Source organism: Lolium perenne, unplaced genomic scaffold, assembly GCF_019359855.2.
Source record: "Lolium perenne isolate Kyuss_39 unplaced genomic scaffold, Kyuss_2.0 unplaced63, whole genome shotgun sequence".
NCBI classification, from domain to species: Eukaryota; Viridiplantae; Streptophyta; class Magnoliopsida; order Poales; family Poaceae; genus Lolium; species Lolium perenne.
Window position 1 is genome coordinate 18950 of NW_027249021.1, and position 17138 is coordinate 36087.

Here is a 17138-nt window from a genome sequence, read left to right on the forward strand (position 1 = left end):
ACAATATATCGGATGCGATCATACCAAGACTAAAGCGACCGGATCCCATCAGAACTCTGAAGTTAAGTTGCTTAAGTAGAGTAGTACTAGGATGGGTGACCCTCCTGGGAAGTCCCTCGTAAGGCATCCCTCCTTTTTTGCGCCACGCAAGCGATATTCATGGCAGAAGTTAGGACGATATTTTTTTGGCGGGCACTCGTGTTCGTCTATTGGTGATGGGAAACGCAGGTGCTGATGAAAAAGAGGATGGACATGGTACCAAATAGAAGCGGTAGACAGAGCGGGAGGAGCAAGCATAAGGGAAAATGAGTGCATAATACGTCGGATGCGATCATACCAAGACTAAAGCACCGGATCCCACCAATCTTCGAAGTTAAGCGTGCTTTAGAGTAGAGAATAGGATGGTGGACCTCCGTGGAAGTCCTCGTGTTGCATCCCTCCTTTTTTGCGCTAATGCCGCGGCGACATTCATGGTGAAGTTAGGACTTATATTTTTTTATGGCACTCGTGTTCTATCATTACGATGGGAAACGGTGCAGTTGATAGGAAAAAGAGTGATGGACATGGTACAAAATAGAGCAGATAAAGAGCTGGAGGAGCAAGCATAAGGGAAAATGAGTGGCATAATATGCCTGATGTGATCAGCGGCCAAAGCACTAAAGCACCGAATCCGCTTAGAACTCCGAAGTTAAGCGTGCTTGAAGCGAGAGTAGTACTAGGATGGGTGACCTCCTCGAAATCCTCGTGGTTGCATCCCTCCTTTTTTATGTCATCATACGATATATCTATGGTGAAGTTAGATCTATATTTTTTTGCGGGCACTCGTGCTCGGCTATTGGTGATAAAACGGTGAAAAGGATGGAAAAAGAGGATGGACATGGTACAAAGCATAGAGTGCATAAAGAGCGGGAGGAGCAAGCATAAGAGAAAATGAGTGCATAACATGTCGGATGCGATCATACCAAAGACTCAGCACCGGATCCCATCGTAACTCTGAAGTTAAGTCGGTTGGCTTAGAGTAGTACTAGGATGTAAGGTGACTTCACAGGAAGTCCCCTTGTTGCATCCCTCCTTTTGCGCCACGCGGCGACATATCATGGCGAAGTTAGGATCTATATTTTTTGCGGGCACTCGTGCTCGACTATTGGTGATGGGAAACGGTGGTGCGGATGAAAAAGAGGAAGGACATGGTACAAAATAGAAGCAGACAAAGAGCGGGAGGAGCAAGCATATGTGGAAAATGGAGTGCATAATATGTCGGATGCGATCATATCAAGACTAAAGCACCGGATCCCATCGAACTCCGAAGTTAAGCGTATTAAGTAGAGTAGTAATTAGGATGGGTGACCTGCTGGGAAGTCTCCTCGTGTTGTATCCCTCCTTTTTAGCGCTAATGCTGCCGCATATTCATGGTGAAGTTAGGACGATATTTTAAGGGCACTGCAATTTCATCAGCTGGTGATAAAACGGTAAAGGATGAAAAAGAGGATGGACATGGTACAAAATAGAGCGTATAAAAGAGCCGGAGGAGCAAGCATATGAAATATATTAAGAAATGGATGCGATCATACCTAGCACTAAAGCACCGATCCTATTAGAACTCCGGTTGTTGCCATGCAGAGGTACTTTAGGATGGGTGACCTCCTGGAAGTCCTCGTTGTATCCCTCTTATACACGCTTGCTATCTATGAAGTTAGGACGATATTTTATGCGGGCACTCGCACTCGGCTACGGTGATGGGAAACGGTGGTGCGGATGAAAAAGAGGATGGACATGGTACAAAATAGAAGCGAGATAAAGAGCGGGAGGAGCAAGCATAAGAGAAAATGAGTACATAATATGCCTGATGTGATTATACCAAAGCACTAAAGCAATCGGATCCCATAAGAACTCTGAAGTTAATCGTGTTTGGGCGAGAGTAGTACTAGGATGGGTGACCTCCTGGGAAGTCCTCGTGTTGCATCCCTCCTTTAAGCGCCACGCTTACATTCATGGTGAAGTTAGGACGATATTTTTTTATGACACTCGTGCCTGGCTATTGGTGATGGGAAACGGTGGTGCGGATGTGAAAAAGAGGAAGGACATGGTACAAAATAGAAGCGAGCTAAAGAGCCGGAGGAGCAAGCAGACAGGGAAAATGAGTGCATAACATGTTTCCGATGCGATCATACCAGCACTAAAGCACCGATCCCATCGAATTCCGAAGTTAAGCGTGCTTTGGCTGAAGTAGAGTAGTATCAGGATGGGTGACCTCTGGGAAGTCTCTCGTGTTAGATCCCTCCTTTTTGCGCAAGCCACGCGCGGTTATCTATGGTGTAGTTAGGACGATGGTTTTTTGCTGCACTCGTGGTTCGGGCTATTGGTGATGAGAAACTATGGTGCGCGATGAAAAAGAGGATGGACATGGTACAAAATAGAGCGGATAAAGAGCGTGGGAGGAGCAAGCATAAGGGAAAATGGGAGCGCATTAAATATATCGGATGTGATCATACCAAAGACTAAAGCACCTGATCCCATCGTAACTCCGAAGTTAAGCGTGCTTGGGAAGTAGAGAGTAGCACTAGGATGTAAGACCTCCTGGGAAGTCCTCGTGCTGTATCCCTCCTTTTTGCGCTGACGCGGCGACATATCTATGGTGAAGTTAGGACGATATTTTTTTGCGGGCACTCGTACTCGACTATTGGTGATGGGAAACGGTGGAAAGATGAAAAAGAGGATGGACATGGTACCAAATAGAGCGAGATAAAGAGCCGAGGGAGCAAGTATAATGGAAAATGAGTGTGCACAATATGTTCGGATGCGATCATACCAGCACTGTACAATCGGATCCCATCAGAACTCCGAAGTTAAGCGTGTTTGGGCGAGAGTAGTACTAGGATGGGTGACCTCCTGGGAAGTCCTCGTGTTGCATCCCTCCTTTTGATGCGTCAATGCCAAGCGACATTCATGGTAGAAGTTAGGACGAGTATTTTTTTGCTGCACTCGGGCTCGCCGGACTATTGGTGATGGGGAACGCAGTGGGTGCTGGGAGTGAAAAAGAGGATGGACATGGTACAAAAATAGATGCGGATAAAGAGCGGGAGGAGCAAGCATAATGGAAAATGAGTGCATAACATGTCTGGAGGCAGATCATACCAGTACCAAAGAAATCGGATCCTATTAGAACTCTGAAGTTAAGCTTGCCGAAGTAGAGTAGTAATTAGATGGGTGACCTCTTGGGAAGTCCCCGTGTTGCATCCCTCCTTTTGCGTCATCGCGGCATGACATTCATGGTGTAGTTAGGACGAGCATTTTTTATGGGCACTGCAGCTCGGCTATTGGTGATGGGAAACGGTGGTGCGGATGAAAAAGAGGATGGACATGGTACAAAATAGAGCAGTATAAAGAGCGGGAGGAGCAAGCATAAGAGAAAATGAGTGCATAAATATGTCGGATGTGATCATATCAAGCACTAAAGCACCGGATCCCATCGAACTCCGAAGTTAATCGTGCTTGGGCGAGAGTAGTACTAGGATGGGTGACCTCCTGGGAAGTCCTCGTGCTGCATCCCTCCTTTTTGTGTCACGCCGCGACATATCTTATGGTGATGTTAGGACGATATTTTTTATGGGTACTCGTGGTTCGGGCTATTGGTGATGGGAAACGGTGCAGCGGATGAAAAAGAGGATGGATATGGTACAAAAATAGAGCAGCGAGATAAAGAGCGGGAGGAGCAAGCATATGGGAAAATGAGTGTACAACATGACTTATGCGATCATGGTCAGCATCTAAAGCACCGGATCCCATCGAACTCTGAAGTTAAGCGCGTTTTTTACAGAGTAATACTAGGATGGGTGACCTCTGGGAAGTCCTCGTGTTGCATCCCTCCTTTTAGCGCCACGCGTATATTCATGTTGAAGTTAGGACGATATTTTTTTGCGGGCAATCGTGCTCGGCTATTGGTGATGGGAAACGGTGGTGCTGGCGGGGAAAAAGAGGATGGACATGGAAGCAAAAATAGAAGCAGACAAAGAGCGGGAGGAGCAAGCATAAGAGGAAATGAGTGCATAAATATGTCGGATGCGATCATACCAGCATCAGTTAACCGGATCCCATCAGAACTCCGAAGTTAAGTTGCCATGGTAGTAGTACTAGGGATGGGTGACCTCCTCAGAAGCCCTCGCGTTGCATCCCTCCTTTTTTGCGCCACGCGGCGTATATCTGGCGGTGGAAGTTAGGATCATATTTTTTTGCGGGCACTCGTGTCTTCGCTATTGGCGATGGGAAACGGTGGAAAGTGGATGAAAAAGAGGATGGACGTATACAAAATAGAGCGGGTATTAAAGAGCGTGGGAGGAGCAAGTATATGGAAAATGAGGGCGATAACATGCTCCGATGTGATCATACCAAAGATCTTTCAAAGCAATCGATCCCATCGTAATTCGAAGTTAAGCATGCTTGGGCGAGTAGTAGTATTAGGATGGGTGACCTCCTGGGAAGTCCTCGTGTTGCATCCCTCCTTTTTTACGCCACGCGGCGATATTCATGGTGTAGTTAGGATTTATATTTTTTACGGGCAATTTCGTGCTCTCGCTTATTGGTGATGGGAAACGGTGGTGCGTATGGATAAGAGGATGGATATGGTGTACAAAAGAGAGTGACATAAAGAGCGTGGAGGAGTGCTATATAAGTGGGAAAATGAGTGCATGACATGTCGGATGCTGATCATACCAGTGATTAAAGCACCGGATCCCATCGAACTGGGAACGTTAAGCTTGCATGGGCTAGAGTAGTACTAGGATGGGTGACCTCAAAGTCCTCGTGGTTGCATCCCTCCCTTTTTTGTGGCACGCGCGACATTCATGGTGAAGTTAGGACTTATATTTTTTTGCGGGCACTCGTGTTCACTATTGGTGATAGGAAACGGAAGTTGGAGGAAAAGAGGATGGATGATATACAAAAATAGAAGCGTGTATAAAGAGCTTGGAGGAGTAAGCATATGGGAAAATGAGGCATAATATGTCGGATGTGATCATACCAGCACATTAAAGCACCTGATCCCATCGAACTCCGAAGTTAAGTTTGCTTGGGTAGAGTAGTACTAGGATGGGTGACCTCCGAAGTCCTCGTGTTGCATCCCTCCTTTTTTGCGTCACGCCGCGACATTCATGGTGAAGTTAGGACGATATTTTTTGGCGGGCACTCGTGCTCGGCTATTGGTGATGAGAAACGGTAAAAGTGCGGATGTGAAAGAGGATGGACATGGTACAAAATAGAGCAGCATAAAGATGTGGAGGGAGCAAGCATATGGGAAAATGAGTGCATAATATATCGGATGTGATCATACCAAGACTTGAAGCAATCGATCCCATCAGAACTCCAAGTTAAGCGTGCTTAAGTAGAGTAGTACTAGGATGGGTGACCTCACAGGAAATCCTCGTGTTGTATCCCTCCTTTTGATAGCGTCACGCTTATTCATCTGGCGGTGTAGAAGTTAGGATCTATATTTTTTTGCTGCACTCGTGCTCAGCTATTGGTGATGGGAAACGGTGGTGCTGATGAAAAAGAGGATGGACATGGTACCAAATAGAGCGTATAAAGAGCGGGAGGAGCAAGCGTAAGGTGAAAATGAGTGCACAACATGTCGGATGTGATCATACCAAAGATTTTCGAAGCACCGGATTCCATCAATCTCCGAAGCTAAGCTTTGTTTGGGCGAGAGTAGTACTAGGATGGGTGACCTTCCTGGGAAGTCCTCGTGGTTGCATCCCTCCTTTTTTGCGTCACAATGGGCGATATCTGGTGGTGAAGTTAGGACGATATATTTTATGGGTACTGCGTGCTCGCTTATTGGTGATGGGGAAACGGTGGTGCTGATGAAAAAGAGGATGGACATGGTACAAAAATAGAAGCAGCATAAAGAGCGGAGGGAGCAAGTATATGGAAAAAATGAGTGCATGACATATGTCGGATGTGTGATCATACCAGCACTAAAGCACCGGATCCCATCGAATTCCGAAGTTAAGTTGCCGGGCGAAGTAGAGTAGTACTAGGATGGGTGACCTCCTGGGAAGTCCTCGTGTTGCATCCCTCTTTTTTGCGCCACGCATGCGATATCTATGGTGAAGTTAGGGACGAGACAGCGGGCACTCGTGCTCGGTTATTGGTGATGGGAAACGGTGGTGCTGGGATGAAGGAAAGAGGATGGACATGGAAGCAAAATAGAGAGAGACAAAGAGCGGGAGGAGCAAGCATATGGAAAATGAGTGCATGACATGTTTGATATGAATATACTAGCATTTTAAAGCAATCGGATCCTATCAGAACTCGAAGTTAAGTTGCATGGAATAGAGTAGCACTAGGATGGGTGACCTCTTGGGAAGCCCTCGTGAGCTGCATCCCTCCTTTTTTGCGCCACGCGTACATATCATGGCGGGGGCGGTTAGGACGAGTATTTTTTTAAGTGGGGCACTCGTGTTCGACTATTGGTGATGGGAAACGGTAAAATGGATGAAAAAGAGGAAGTGGCTATGGTACAAACAGAGCAGCGAGATAAAGATGAGTGAGCAAGCATCAGTGGAAAATGAGTGTATAACATGTTTGATGCGATCATACCAAGATTATAAGCACCGGATCCCATCGTAACTCCGAAGTTAAGTCGTAAGCTACGTAGAGTAGTGCTAGGATGGGTGATCTTCTCGGAAGTCCTCGTGTTGCATCCCTCCTTTTTTACGCCACGCGGTTATCTCATGGTGAAGTTAGGATTTGTATATTTTTTTATGGGCACTCGTGCTCGGGTTATTGCGGAGGAGAAACGTGTGGTGCGGATGGAAAGAGGATGGACATGGTACAAAATAGAAGCAGATAAAGAGCGCGGGAGGGAGCAAGCATAAGGGAAAATGAGTGCATAACATATCGGATGTGATCATATCAAAGACTAAAGCACCGGATCCCATCGAACCTGAAGTTAAGCGTGCTTTAGCGTAGAGAAGTATTAGGATGGGTGACCTCACAGGAAGTCCTCGTGTTGCATCCCTCCTTTATGCGTCACGCCACGACATTCATGGTGAAGTTAGGATGAGAGTTTTTTATGCACTAAGCTCGGGCTATTGGTGATGGGAAACGGTGGTGCGGATGAAAAAGAGGATGGACATGGTACCAAATAGGAGCGTATAAAGAGCGGGAGGAGCAAGTATAAGGAAAATGAGTATAACATGTCGGATGTGATCATACCAAAGCATTCAAAGCACCGGATCCCATCGAACTCCGAAGTTAAGTTGTGCTTAAGTAGAGTAGTACTAGGATGGGTGACCTCCCTGGGAAGTCCTTCGTGGTTGCATCCCTCCTTTTTTGCGCTACGCCGCTTACATTCATGGTGAAGTTAGGACTATATTTTTTTATGGCACTCGTGCTCTTAATTATTGCAGTGATGGGAAACGGCAGCGAGGATGAAAAAGAGGATGGACATGGAACAAAAGAGCAAAGATAAAGAGCGGGAGGAGCAAGCATATGGGAAAATGAGTGTATAATATGTCGGATGCGATCATACTCGGGGCACTAAAGCACCGGATCCTATTAGAACTCCTGAAGTTAAGCGTGTTTGAAGTAGAGTAGTACTAGGATGGGTAACCTTCCTGGGAAGTCCTCGTGTTGCATCCCTCCTTTTTTGCGTCACGCCATTACATTCATGGTGAAGCTAGGACGATATTTTTTTAAGTGCACTCGTGAGTTTCAAGACAGGATGGGAAACGGCATGCCGGATGAAAAAGAGGATGGAACATGGTACAAAATAGAAGCGGTATTAAAGAGCGGGAGGAGCAAGTATAAGAGAAAATGAGTGCATAACATGCTTCCGGATGCGATCATACCAGCACCTGAAGCACCAGATCCCATCGTGAACTCCTGGTTAATCAAGCTACGAGAGTAGTACTAGGATGGGTGACCTCCTGGGAAGTCCTCGTTTAGCATCCTCCTCCTTTTTTGTGTCACGCGGCAATATATCATGGCGGTGGGGTTAGGGACGACATTTTTTTGGCGGGCACTCGTGCTCGACCATTGGTGATGGGAAACGGGTGGTGTGGATGAAAAAGAGGGGATGGTTACATGGTACAAAAATGTAGTTATATTAAAAAGATGGCGAGCAAAGATAGCGTGAAATGAGTGCATAACATGCTCGGATGCGATCATACCAAAGATCTGGAAGCATCCTGATCCCATCGTAATTCCAAAGTTAAGTTGCTTAATGAGAGTAGTAATAGGATGGGTGACTCTCCTGGGAAGTCCTCGTGTTGCATCCCTCCTTTTTTCAAGCACACGCACGACATTCACAGTGAAGTTAGGATGATATTTTTTTCATAGTACTCGTGTTCACTATTATGATGGGAAACGATGCAGCGGATGAAAAAGAGGATGGACGGGTACAAAATAGAAGCAGTATAAAGAGCGGGAGGAGCAAGCATATGGGGAATGAGTGCATAACATGTTTGACAAGTATCACACTAAAGCACTAAAGCACCGGATCCCATCGTAACTCCGAAGTTAAGCGTAAGCTTGGGCGAGAGTAGTACTAGGATGGGTGACCTCCTGGGAAGTCCTCGTGTTGCATCCCCCTTTTTTGTTTTCAATGCTTAATATCTATGGTGTAGTTAGGACTATATTTTTTGGCGGCACTCGTGTTCTCAAGCACTATTGGTGATGGGAAACGGTAAAGCGGATGGAAAAAGAGGATGGACATGGTACAAAATAGAAGCGGACAAAGATGGAGGAGCAAGTATATGGAAAAATTGAGCGGTGCATGACATGTTCGATGTGATCATACCAAGATCAAAGCACCGGATCCCATCGGGAACTCTGAAGTTAAGCGTTGCTTTAGCGTAGAGTAGTAATTAGATGGGTGACTTCCAAAGTCCTCGTGTTGCATCCCTCCTTTTTATACAACACGTGGCTTACATCTATGGTGAAGTTAGGACGATATTTTTTTATGGCACTCGTGGCCTTGGCTATTGGTGATAGGAAACGGTAGCGGATGAAAAAGAGTGATGGATATGGTACAAAATAGAAGCGTATTAAAGAGCTGGAGGAGCAAGTATATGGGAAACATGAGTGCATGATATGTTTGATGGTGATCATACCAAAGCACTAAAGCAATCGATCCCATCGAACTCTGAAGTTAAGCGTGCATGAAGTAGAGTAGTAACAGGATGGCAGACCTCTGAAGTCCTCGTGGTTGCATCCCTCCTTTTACGCTTTCACGCGCTTACATTCATGGTGAAGTTAGGACGATATTTTTTTATGGCACTCGTGCTTGGCTCATCATTGGTATGCAAAACGGTGGCGCGGATGAAAAAGAGGATGGACATGGTACAAAATAGAGTTGCGAGATAAAGAGCTGGGAGGAGCAAGCATAAGGGAAAATGAGTGCACAACATGCTCTGATAAGCGATCGTTACTTCAAAGACTAAAGCACCGGATCCCATCGTGAACTCCGAAGTTAAGCTTGCTTAGCTAGGAGTAGTACTAGGATGGGTGACCTCCTGGGAAGTCCTCGTGTTGCATCCCTCCTTTTATGCGCGCCACGCCGCGACATTCATGGTGAAGTTAGGACGAGTTTTATGCGGAAATTTCGTGCTCGGCTATTGGTGATGGGGAAACGGTGGTGCGGATGAAAAAGAGGATGGATGAAGGGTACAAAATAGAAGCGATAAAGAGGCGGGAGTGAGCAAGCATAAGGGAAAATGAGTGCATAACATGTCGGATGCGATCATACCAAGCATTGTGTTAATCAGGATCCCCATCAACTCTGAAGTTAAGCGCAGCTTTGGGCGATTATAGTACCAGGGGATGGGTGACCTCACTGGAAGTCCTCGTGTTGCATCCCTCCTTTTGCGTCTGGCCGCTTACATTCATGGTGAAGTTAGGACCGAGAAGTTTTCAGCGCACGTGCTCTGGCTATTGGTGATAAACCGTGCAGCGGATGTGAAAAAAGAGGATGGACATGGTACAAAATAGAAGCGTATAAAGAGCCGGGAGGAGTAAGTATATGGGAAAATGAGTGTACAACATGTCGGATGCGATCATACCAGCACTAAAGCACTCGATCCCATCGTAATTCCGAAGTTAAGAGTGCTTGGCTTAGAGTAGTACTAGGATGGGTGACCTCTGAGAAGTCCTTGTGTTGCATCCCTCCTTTTTTGCATCACGGCGACATTCATGGTGAAGTTAGGACGATATTTTTTGCGGGCACTGCGTGCTCGACTATTGGTGATAGGAAACGGTGGTCGTGTTGCATCCCTCCTTTTTGGTGATGGTGAAACGGTGGTGCTCGGCTATATGGGAAAAGAGGATGGACATGGTACAAAATAGAAGCGAGACAAAAGAGCGCGGGAGGAGCAAGCATAAGGGAAAATGAGTGCATAACATGTCGGATGCGATCATACCGGCACTAAAGCACCGGATCCCATCGAACTCCGAAGTTAAGCGTGCTTGGGCGAGAGTAGTACTAGGATGGGTGACCTCACAGGAAGTCCTCGTGTTGCATCCCTCCTTTTTAGCGCCACGCTGCGACATTCATGGTGAAGTTAGGGACGACATTTTTTTACAAAACTCGTGCTCGGCTATTGGTGATGGGAAACGGGTGGTGCGCGACAGGAGGATGGACATGGTACAAAAATAGAGCAGATAAAAGAGTCGGAGTGGAGCAAGCATAAGGGAAAATGAGTGCACAATATGTCGTAGATGCGATCATACCAGCACTAAAGCAATCGGATCCCACGTAGTAACTCCGAAGTTAAGAGTGCTTGGGCCAGAGTAGTACTAGGATGGGTGACCTCCTGGGAAGTCCTCGTGTTGCATCCCTCCTTTTTTACGCCACGCGGCGACATATCTGGTGGTGAAGTTAGGACGATATTTTTTTGGCGGGCACTCGTGGCTTAATTATTGGTGATGGGAAACGGTGGATTACGGATGAAAAAGAGGATGGTGTGGTACAAAATAGAGCGGAGACAAAAGCGAGAGGAGCAAGCATAAGGGAAAATGAGTGCATACCATGTCGGATGCGATCATGGTGCTGATGAAAAAGAGGATGGACATGGTACAAAATAGATGCAGATAAAGAGCGGGAGGAGCAAGTATAAGGGAAAATGAGTGTAGCAATATGTCGGATGGTGATCATACAAAGACTAAAGCACCGGATCCCATCGAACTCTGAAGTTAAGCGTTATTAGCGAGAGTAGTACTAGGATGGGTGACCTCCGGGAAGTCCCTCGTGTTGCATCCCTCCTTTTTTGCGTCCCGCGGAGACTTTCTTGGTGATGTTTTGACGTTATTTTTTTGGTGGGATTCGTGCTCGGCTATTGGTGATGGGAAACGGTGGTGCGGATGAAAAAGAGGATGGACATGGTACAAAATAGAGCAGACAAAGAGCGGGGAGTGAGCAAGCTATAAGAGAAAATGAGTGCATACAACATGTCGGATGCGATCATACTAAAGCACTAAAGCACCGGATCCCATCAGAATCCTGGTTAATCGTGTTTGGGCGAGATTAGTACTAGGATGGGTGACCTCCTCGGGAAGTCCTCGTGGTTGCATCCCTCCTTTTTAAGGTCACGCGGCGACATTCATGGTGGAATTTAGGACGATATTTTTTTGCGGGCACTTCCTGCTCAAGCTATTGGTGATGGGAAACAGTAAGCGTTGATGAAAAAGCAGGATGGACATGGTACAAAATATAGGAGCAGACAAAGAGCGGAGAGTGGGAGCAAGCATAAGGTGAAAATGAGTGCATAACATGTCGGATGCGATTTTGTTACCAGCACTCAAAGCCAACCGGATCCCATCAGAACTCCGGTTAAGCGCGCTTGGGCGAGAGTAGCACCAGGATGTGGTGACCTCCTGGGAAGTCCTCGTGTTGCATCCTCCTTTTTTGCGCTACGCGGCGACTATTCAAGGCGGTGAAGTTAGGACGATATTTTTTTGCGGGCACTCGTGCTCGCTTCTATTGGTGATGGGGAAACGGTGGTGCGGATGAAAAGAGGATGGACATGGTGGCCAAAATAGAGCAGACAAAGAGCGGGAGGAGCAAGCATAAGGGAAAATGAGTGCATAACATGTCGGATGGTGATCATACCAGCACCTGTAAAGCACCGGATCCCATCAGAACTCGAAGTTAAGCGTGCTTTAAGCGTAGAGTAGTACTAGGATGGGTGTGAAGGAGATATGCTCCTAGAGGCAATAATAAAGTGGTTATTAGTTTATATCTTTATGTTTATGATAAATGTTTATATATCATGCTAGAATTGTATTAACCGAAACATTAGTACATGTGTGATATGTAGACAAACAAGAAGTCCCTAGTGATGCCTCTTAAACTAGCTTGTTGATTAATGGATGATTAGTTTCATAATCAATGAACATTGATGTTATTAATAACAAGGTTATGTCATTGTGTGAATGGATGTAATGGACACACCCAATTGTTGCAATAGCATAAGATCTCGCTATTAAGTTATTTGCTATAAGCTTTCGATACATAGTTACTCTTGAAGTCCTTGTGACCATGAGATCATGTAAATCACTTATACCGTGGAAGGTACTTTGATTACACCAAACACTGCCACTGCGTAAATGGGTGAAGCTATAAAGGTGGGGATTAAGCATCCCAAAGTATGAGTTGAGGCATATGGACTCAACAGTGGGATTTATCCATCCTGGCTGACGGATAGATATACTCTGGGCCCTCTCGGTGGAATGTCGGCTCAATGTCTTGCAAGCATACAAGTGAATGAGTTCATACAGAGACCATGATACCATCGGCATTACGAGGTAAAGAGTACTTGTCAGAGACGAGGTTGAACAAGGTATAGAGCATACCGAAGATCAAACCTCTGACAAGTAAAATATCGCGTGACAAAGGGAATTGGTATTGTATGTGAATGGTTCATTCGATCACCAGTTAACAAGTCATCGTTTAACATGTGGGAGCCATTATGGATCTCCAGAGATCCCGGCTATTGGTTATTGGTCGGAGTAAGTACTCAACCATGTCCGCATAGTTCACGAACCGAGGGTGACACACTTAAAGTTGGATGTTGAAATGGTAGAACTTGAATAGTGGAATGAGTTCTAATATTTGAGTTCGGAGTTCCTGATGAGATCCTGGACATCACGAGGAGTTCCTTAATGGTCCCAGAATCAAGATTCATATATAGGAAGTCATATTCCAAGTTTGGAAATGATCCAAGTAGACGTGCATTTATGGCAGGTTCTAGAAGGTTCGTAGAAAAGTCCCAAGAATGACAGCTTTGAAAGTGCGGAGTCCCTAAGAGACCTCCACTTGCATGACCAGCCAACCCTAAAGGGAGGAGTCCAAGGTGTGACTCCCTCAGGGTGGCCGGGCCAGCCTCCACTCTGTGGGAAAGGCAGGAGTCCCACCTTGGGTAGGAGACTCCCTCCTTGAGTAGGTTTCCTGCCAAGCATATGGGAGGTTTTAGTGTTGGAATCTTATTCAAGACTTGGACTAGGAACTCTTGGGGCTTCCTAATTTATGCATAATGAGGTGGCATAGAGAGGGGGCTGACCACTTCTGGGTTTTCCTCATGCCTTGGCCGCACTCCTTCAGAGGGCCGGCGCCTCAAACCCCTCTCTCCCCAAACCCTATGTCTCTCTCCTCCAGCCATATCCCGCATCGCTTAAGCTGTCGTCACTGGGATTTTCTTCCACCATTGCACCGACACCAGCATGACGCCCGCCGTGCTGTCGGATTCAAGAGGAGCTATTATCGCTTCACGGGTTCGGCTGGAACGGGGAGGTGGACGTGCATTGTCACTGCAACAACCGAACGGTGTGACCGAGTAGGCAATGGATAGGTGCTGCCTGTTCGGTATGCCGTGGAACCGGACGTGATCAAGATTCTTCTACGCGCTGTTGCAAGCGTGCAAGTGATCGCTCATAACTGCAGCAACAAGAGCCTCCTCTTGTAGGCTTTGGAATCTTCTTCAAGGGTGAGACTCATACTCCCTCACAAGCATACCGCCTTCTAGATTGCATCTTGGCTTGGATTGCGTGTTCATGCGGTAGAGAAAATTTTTGTTTTCTATGCAACGTTATCTCTACAAAGTGGTATCAGAAAGCTGCGTGTCTTTGCATAGATGGTTGTACCGAGTAGAAATTTATAATGGTTTTGTGGCGTTGATGCTTTCTTGTTATCTTTAGTTTGAGTACTTTGCATCTTTTTAAGCGGTATAGTGGGATGAAGCATGCTTTGACTAATCCCTTTTACATGACCGCGTTCATGAGACTTGTTCTCGCTCAACATTGTAACTTGTATTGCATACAGAGGCTTCCTTTATGGTGTTCCTGCCTCTCCTACTATAGTGAAGACTTCAATTTACTTCTTCTATTGACAACACTAGTATCACCTAAGTTGTGGTTCATGTCTGTGAGGTAGATTAGATCTTTACTCGTAAAACCCTCAAACCAATGCAAAAATATTGCAAACCAAATTAGAGACGTTCTAACTTGTTTTTGCAGTAGGTTCGGTGATGATATGGCCATAATGGATGATGAATATGTAAGGAGATGCATCATTATTGTATTGTGCGCAAATCACAGCCTTATGGTTGTCTTTAAATTTCATGTTGAGTAGTATTTCAAAGTAGTTGGTAATAGTTGCTACATGAGGTGAACAAACCATGAAGACGGGCGCTATGAACTCTTTGACGCTTACGCTCGACGATGATGGAGATCATGCGCCTCAAGATGATGGAGATCATGGTGTCCGTGCTTTGGAGATGAAAGACTCAAAGGCGCTAAAGACAAAAAAGTGGCCTATAATCATACTCACATATGAATCCGCATGTGATGTTAATCCTTCTTATGCATCTTATTTTGCTTAGATCGCATGACGTGTAAGCATTATAAGATGATCCCTCACATTAATATCAAGATAATAAAGTGTTCTCCCCTCGTATGCACCGCTGTAAACAAATGTCACGTTTAAGCAAAGCATCCGTCGTGATGATCGGATGTCGATAGATTCAACGTTCACCACTACAACGGTGTGGGGCTATGTTACGCATTACACGCGTGGAATACTTGGGTTTGACTTGATTTAGCCTAGCTCATATGTACGTGACATATGGCTCTCGGGACAACGGGAAACCGAAGGTTGAACACGAGTCATATGGATAGATATGACTTCATTATGTTGATGTTCACCATTAGCTACATCATCTCGGCCGGATGGATCGGTGTTTCTGGTGTAGTGGATTTGGATCGTGTACCACTTGTTAACAACTATGAGGGATGTTGTATTAAGTGGGAGTTCATTAGGTAATTAGATTAAAACATGAACTAATTATTTAATACATAAACATAGTCTGAGTAGTATTTTGAAAATTAATTTTTGTAGTATTAACTGCATCCGCTACATTACTATGCTTGGGTCTTGTAATTGAGATAGAAATACTTGTTAAAATCTGATAAGAAACTTTACTTGGATTGGTACCGTATTGTTAAAAAGAATCAAGAATTGATTAAGTCCTATTGCAAACTTTTTAGTAAAGAACCTCATTTTGTTGATTCAATCAAGCTATGGTTTCAAATAGTACCTTGCAAAGTTATCTTGTCTCCGCTTTAAACTTGAAGTTCAAATTTGTTCTGAAAGTAAGTAAGGAGCTGAAAATTTAGGTTTTCTTAGAAATACACTTCAAGGTATGAGATATATGAGATATCTAAGACCTTATTGCAAGATGATATAATATTATATGGTGAGACTACATAAACTCATAAGTTTTATGGGAATGTATGAAGTGCTAGTGACGGCACTTTTGCCAAAGCGCCACAATCCTCCAACTTATTGGAAGCAAGCACTAATGATATTCGGTGATATCCATGAAGTTATCATCCTTAGTATGTAATCACCGTTAAGCTAAGACTACGTCGTATCAAGCATCACGTGAATGATCGTGGGTGTGATAGATTCTCACGTGGTGACATACAAGGCCTGGTGCAAGCCGGATTTGCACATGCGATTCGCTCGAAGGTTAAAACTTTATGATGAGCCTAGGCATGTAAGCCGTATACATGGTCTCGTGTAAAGTCATCATGATACAATGGATAAAATTTATGAGTGAAATTGTTCATCATATTACAAGGTTACTAATAGTGAAACCGGAACGACTTATCATAGAATGATGATCAACTTTCAAAATAAGAACCTCAAGGTTATTGGTATTTGACCAACAAACCTAGCAAGTTAATGATGTTGAAGTATTTTCTGAACAATGAGGAAAGCTAAAAGAGAAACTGCGAAAAGATATTTTGGCAAAAGAAAAGAAAAAAGACTAGAAAGTCTAGCCTCGTGTGTATATAAATAATATACATGTTATGGTTGTATCTCCTAGTTAAGTCACACTACAGTGAAATTCTTCGGTATTAGTAACATATTAGTTGGTATGAAAGGTGTCATACAAAACAACGCAATACTAAGAATACAAATGGCCTAACTATGGATCGAGCAAGTGAATATGATAGAATGCATCGCCTAAACAAAATAAAGTGTTATTGTGTTCGTCGTTGGTATTCTATTCTAGCCCTTAGAATTTGGAGTAATAAAGAATCTTAATAATTGTTATTTTGCTCTGGTCACAAAGAAAATGTCAATGAGTTGTTCATGAATTATGACATTACTCCCATGTACTATGGATAAGTTATTATAAATCTTAATGCAAGTGGAACACATACACATACAACCTGATCGCTAAAATGCCATAAGGCAAATGGATTTGAATTCCACTTCAGTTTGTGGAACCCGCCATTTGGGTCATGTTAGAAAGAAACGCATTTAGATGAACTCATGCAAATGGATTTTTGGAGTCACTTGATTTTTTGAATCATTTGGACGCTTGCAAATCTTTTCTAAAGAGAAATGATTAAAATACCGCTCATAGGGCTGCGTAAAAGTTGAATCGGCAACTAACTTAGGTGGAAAAATACATGATGATGTATGTGGTTCAATTGGGCATAGTTGTGGTGGCGGGAGATTCTTCGTACTTCATGAAAACTTTCAACAATGAATTGAGTATATATATGTGGATATATTCAATAAGGAATAGTTTGAAACATTTGAATGGATTCAAACAAATTTCAGCATTGAAGTAGAA

At 44.6% G+C, this 17138-nt stretch overlaps 5 non-coding genes and 9 pseudogenes across 5 annotated transcripts; all 14 read left to right on the forward strand.

Annotated features, from left to right (window-relative positions):
• Window positions 1-1844: 1844 nt before the first annotated feature.
• On the forward strand, window positions 1845-1966 carry LOC139834765 (5S ribosomal RNA). The gene has a single exon (XR_011750505.1). It is a non-coding gene; the product is annotated as a 5S ribosomal RNA (ribosomal RNA).
• An 829-nt stretch (window positions 1967-2795) lies between these two features.
• Window positions 2796-2914, forward strand: LOC139834731 (5S ribosomal RNA). The gene has a single exon (XR_011750429.1). It is a non-coding gene; the product is annotated as a 5S ribosomal RNA (ribosomal RNA).
• A 517-nt stretch (window positions 2915-3431) lies between these two features.
• Window positions 3432-3550, forward strand: LOC139834736 (5S ribosomal RNA). The gene has a single exon (XR_011750451.1). It is a non-coding gene; the product is annotated as a 5S ribosomal RNA (ribosomal RNA).
• A 1453-nt stretch (window positions 3551-5003) lies between these two features.
• LOC139834833 (5S ribosomal RNA) lies at window positions 5004-5119 on the forward strand (annotated as a pseudogene).
• A 506-nt stretch (window positions 5120-5625) lies between these two features.
• Window positions 5626-5750, forward strand: LOC139834792 (5S ribosomal RNA; annotated as a pseudogene).
• Window positions 5751-5950: 200 nt separating this feature from the next.
• On the forward strand, window positions 5951-6070 carry LOC139834827 (5S ribosomal RNA; annotated as a pseudogene).
• Window positions 6071-7514: 1444 nt separating this feature from the next.
• Window positions 7515-7638, forward strand: LOC139834831 (5S ribosomal RNA; annotated as a pseudogene).
• Window positions 7639-8465: 827 nt separating this feature from the next.
• Window positions 8466-8587, forward strand: LOC139834838 (5S ribosomal RNA; annotated as a pseudogene).
• Window positions 8588-9413: 826 nt separating this feature from the next.
• On the forward strand, window positions 9414-9537 carry LOC139834830 (5S ribosomal RNA; annotated as a pseudogene).
• A 507-nt stretch (window positions 9538-10044) lies between these two features.
• On the forward strand, window positions 10045-10162 carry LOC139834785 (5S ribosomal RNA; annotated as a pseudogene).
• A 239-nt stretch (window positions 10163-10401) lies between these two features.
• On the forward strand, window positions 10402-10519 carry LOC139834727 (5S ribosomal RNA). Its single transcript, XR_011750422.1, has one exon. It is a non-coding gene; the product is annotated as a 5S ribosomal RNA (ribosomal RNA).
• Window positions 10520-10711: 192 nt separating this feature from the next.
• LOC139834766 (5S ribosomal RNA) lies at window positions 10712-10833 on the forward strand. Its single transcript, XR_011750506.1, has one exon. It is a non-coding gene; the product is annotated as a 5S ribosomal RNA (ribosomal RNA).
• A 304-nt stretch (window positions 10834-11137) lies between these two features.
• Window positions 11138-11254, forward strand: LOC139834823 (5S ribosomal RNA; annotated as a pseudogene).
• Window positions 11255-11447: 193 nt separating this feature from the next.
• LOC139834812 (5S ribosomal RNA) lies at window positions 11448-11568 on the forward strand (annotated as a pseudogene).
• The last annotated feature ends 5570 nt before the right edge of the window (window positions 11569-17138 follow it).